At 36.0% G+C, this 4,154-nt stretch overlaps 1 long non-coding RNA gene across 1 annotated transcript; it reads left to right on the plus strand.

The window, feature by feature from the left end:
• Nucleotides 1-1,069: 1,069 nt before the first annotated feature.
• LOC123959399 lies at nucleotides 1,070-3,854 on the plus strand. Its single transcript, XR_006822288.1, has 2 exons — nucleotides 1,070-1,381; nucleotides 3,179-3,854. It is a non-coding gene; the product is annotated as an uncharacterized LOC123959399 (long non-coding RNA).
• Nucleotides 3,855-4,154: the final 300 nt, after the last annotated feature.

A 4,154-nucleotide genomic window follows, 5' to 3' on the forward strand; every position in this document is an offset into this window, starting at 1 on the left:
TAGGTGAGTGTATTTCCTCACCACGTTTTTATCTACACTGTAAAAAATGCCTGCGAAATCCACAGTAATTTACTATTTTGGTGCACAGTTAGTTACAACACAAGTTAAAACACAGTAAAATATTGTGTAATCAAAGAGTTATTGTGAAAATCACAGTAATCAGGTTGCTACCCTAAAAATCACAGTAACCAACATTGTACTGTAGATAATCAAAGTAATGATTGTTGTACTGTAATCACATTAACCAACAGTGTGCTGTGAAAATCACAGTTGTCAATTTAATACCATAGATAATCACAGTAAATGACAGTGTACTGTACAAAACACAGTATCCAATTTTGTACTGCCGATATTCACAGTAAATAACAGTGTCATGCAAAAACAATAAATCACAGATATGCTCCTCCTCCCCTTTGTGGCTAGATCTATTATTTATTTATACGTAAAGTATTTATATAATTATTTGTATCTGTAAAATGGTTGTGTTTAAAGTAAGTGGCAATCCAAAAATATTAATACAGATATATAGTGCAAATCAAACAAAGGATACTTTTGAATTAAATCTATTTTTATTTCTATTCAGATTAAATCAGTTTGCCTGATTCACATTTTTTTCCCCATTATTTTATGATTAATGAGTTATGAGATATGAGTTTATGCAGCATTATCAAGCCTGGGTAGCCTAAAAACACCCAGTCTCTCATTAAAATGTATCTCAGCTACACTGGTCCACATTTCAAAACGTAGGTTTACAATGACAGCTCTAAAAGTGAGTGGTTGTTGCATTTAAAAAAAAAAAAAGGGTTTTTTTTGCCTATTCTTTTCTCTTCTCTCACGTTTGGCGTCCAATTCACTTGACTCTCTCAAGTCTCCTGCGTGAGAACCAAAAACATGGCGAACATTTCTTTCATTTGCCTGCTGAGTCCCACCGGTAACCAGCCAAAGGTTGTGACAGCAGTTGACCTGTGGGGGCAGCAATTTTCCAGCAAGGCATCCAGTCTTCCAGAAATACAGAAAAATGTAGAAGAAGGTGACCATCGTTCCAATTTGTTTAGGCCACAAAGTTCTTCACTTCAGCATTTAAGCGATCTTAACGTTGCGGTTTGAACATGCTTTGAAAGCTCACTGCTTCCATTTCATGTCATTGAAAGGACTGTTTGTGTCAGTGTGCATAGGTTCACGTGCGTATGTCTGTGTGATTGCGCGGTGCGTAAGTTAGTTCACAGGTGGAAAGCTGTGGTGGATAACGATGGTTATGAACGCGGTTTTCTTGGGCGGCCTTCAAATTCAGTTAAATATATCTGGAGGAAGAGTATTTTTCACAACGAGGCCATTTTTGCGACGTGAAGGAGGAGTGGAGCAGCACTGCACACCATTTCATGTAAGTGTTTAATAAACACCATGCTTTCTTTTTACCAACCAACTTAACAGCCAGTTCATTAAATAAACAGTATATATTAGTAAATATTTACAGAATGTTATTAGGCCTTAGTAGGTATTAGTGAAAATAAAAGTTACTAAATGAACTCATTATTTGATTGCCTTTGATTTGCTGCTAAGTAAATTAGCTGTCAAATTAGCAGAAACTTGATCACAACTCACAGGTCTGTGTCTTTTGTTGCCAAAAACATCTGCTTTAATAAAATAGACAAACGGAGGGCGCTTGCTCTGGCATTGTTTGAAGGTGAGTGGTGGGAGACAGGGAAAGGGAGATCCGTGTGGGTACATGAGACCCTCAGAAAGTCTCCTGACAATCCAAGCAACTTTAAACTTCCATGGGCCCGTCTCTCCATTCATTTGATTGGACAATGGAAAAAAACGCGAATGAGGTCAGGCGCTTTTCTGCTCATAGTTGAAAACAGCCTGCAAAACGCTCACTGCCAATTGAAAGAAATTTAAAAAAAGGCGCTTCTACAAAAAATGCATTCTGTCTGATCGGGGGCTTGTAAGTTAAGCAATCGATAGCAATCCTGACATACCTTATCAAAATATCACATGTTCATGTTCTGTTCAGCACATTTGGCATGTTAAACCAGTCAGGTGATTCTAAATATTAACTTCCATTTTTACTTCTACTAGGTTCCTGGTCAGCATATTATTAATATTAATTATTATTATTATGTGTGAGACAGACCACCTTCAGAATCGGCCTTCATTTTTGATCGCAACTATACACTTGTAAGGTTTTATAGCTGCATCTTTCATGATTGTGATGCTATCATGGTGACAAAATTTGTCCAAAAACAAACACACATACAAAATGAGTTTGTGTTGTAGTTTCTACTACTGTAGGTGTCTCTAAGACCATATTTTGCCACAATGACGCAGACAAAGTCACAATTTGAAAACAATACCAACTACGAGGGATAAAATGTTTGAATAAGCTGTCGCGATGGGTTCTAAAACCCGGTATTAAATGGATCATGGGGCCAAGTTATGAAAGACTTAACAATAATCTTGGTACTGCCAGCAGTATTGAAGAAATTAGGACAGTTGTCTGTGATGGATTTTTGCTACTCCCAATCCTGCGGAGAGATCTGAGTCTTTACGTCGGAAAACCTGTCCTGTGCAAGGGTCAGGGCTATAGCTCCCACTTCCTGTCTCTCACACAGACACCGTGCTCTGATTGGCGATGGAGGAGAGAGCCAAATGTACAAATGTATGTTTGTACTTCTCCAGAATCAATGCAGATAATGCTTGTTGCCACAAGGGCAACAGATCTTTTGCATGTAAAGGCGGGAACACCAGAAAAAACAGCCACCGAAAGTACATGACAAACAGGCTGAGAAATGCAGTTTTTGACTACCTAGCTCATACTTTATCTCCAATTTTCCCCTCCTAAGTGTGTGTGTGTGTGTGTGTGTGTGTGTGTGTATATATATATATATATATATATATATAACCGATAACAGATTTATTAAAGTACCAAATCAATAAACTATGATTAAGAGTAGTAGCACCTTTTTAACTGGAGAGGGTTGACTGTAACCAAAAAACCTTTTGAAAATGCTACATTTCTTTCAAAAAGTATGTCCCCTTTCCTCTTTTGTGTAGAATAGTCCATGACTCCACTTCATGAATGAAAGATTTCCAAATTGATCTACCACAGGTCTAAGAAATGTCACCAAAATGACTGTCCTTCATACACTTCATTTCTTATTCATTGTTTATCTTTCAGGGATTTTGCTGTGGAACAGTACAGTGAAAATGACAGACCGAACAGTGATGCAATCACTAAAATCCCGAGAAGCAAGGAACCACAGACTTTTTTTTTTTCTATCCGCAAGTCACCTTTGTTCAAACATGGAAGGGTGTGTTCTGTGTGCATGTGGATTTGTCTTGGAGATGTTGATGTTAAGTTTTAAATTTACATAGGTGGAAAAAGTAAAAAAAATAAACGGATGCAGATGTTTGGTCCAAATTTGATAAGGTATACGAATTGTTAACTATGCACTGTATACTAATCTTTATTGTATACAATTTTTGCAGTTAGCATTAAGGTTTTTAGTAAGATATATGCTATTCTATACTACATATACTAATATGTAGTATAGAATTGGGGCCTATGGTTGGGACACAGTTACTTTTTAAGCTGTCTACCTCAAGTACTATACTATAGATTTTTAAATATGCAGTCCTCTGTTTTAATCCATCCATTGTTTTATGGTTTGTAATATATTGAATATGTTAAGAGCTGCTTGTCACTTATGAACATTTTAGAAGACATGGACGATGATTGTAAATTTAATGGAAGACAGAATTCAGTGTATTTGCTATACACTTTAAAGCACTAGAAAAACGTTTGGCTTGTTACTGTTCAATAGTCAGTCAAGAATAAATCGTTACATTTATTGTTTGATGTCTCTCTGCAGTTATTTCTATTTATAAAATGTGTCAAGACCTTTAACATGCAGTTATGTACTGTGATCTTTTTTTTCACAGTAAGTTACTGGGCAATTGTTGCCAGTTATTTACTGTAAATTTCACAGTAGGTTTCTTTCAGTGTACTGTTTGTATATTTTATATTATGCTATTTATGTTTTTAATTGGTTTTAAATGTACATAACTTCTGCTTTTACCTGTAAAGTGTCTTTGAGTGTCCTGAAAAGCACTATAGAAATAAAATGTATTATAAATGTATTAACAGTCAGTTG

This window comes from Micropterus dolomieu, linkage group LG20, assembly GCF_021292245.1.
Source record: "Micropterus dolomieu isolate WLL.071019.BEF.003 ecotype Adirondacks linkage group LG20, ASM2129224v1, whole genome shotgun sequence".
In the NCBI taxonomy this organism is placed as follows: domain Eukaryota; kingdom Metazoa; phylum Chordata; class Actinopteri; order Centrarchiformes; family Centrarchidae; genus Micropterus; species Micropterus dolomieu.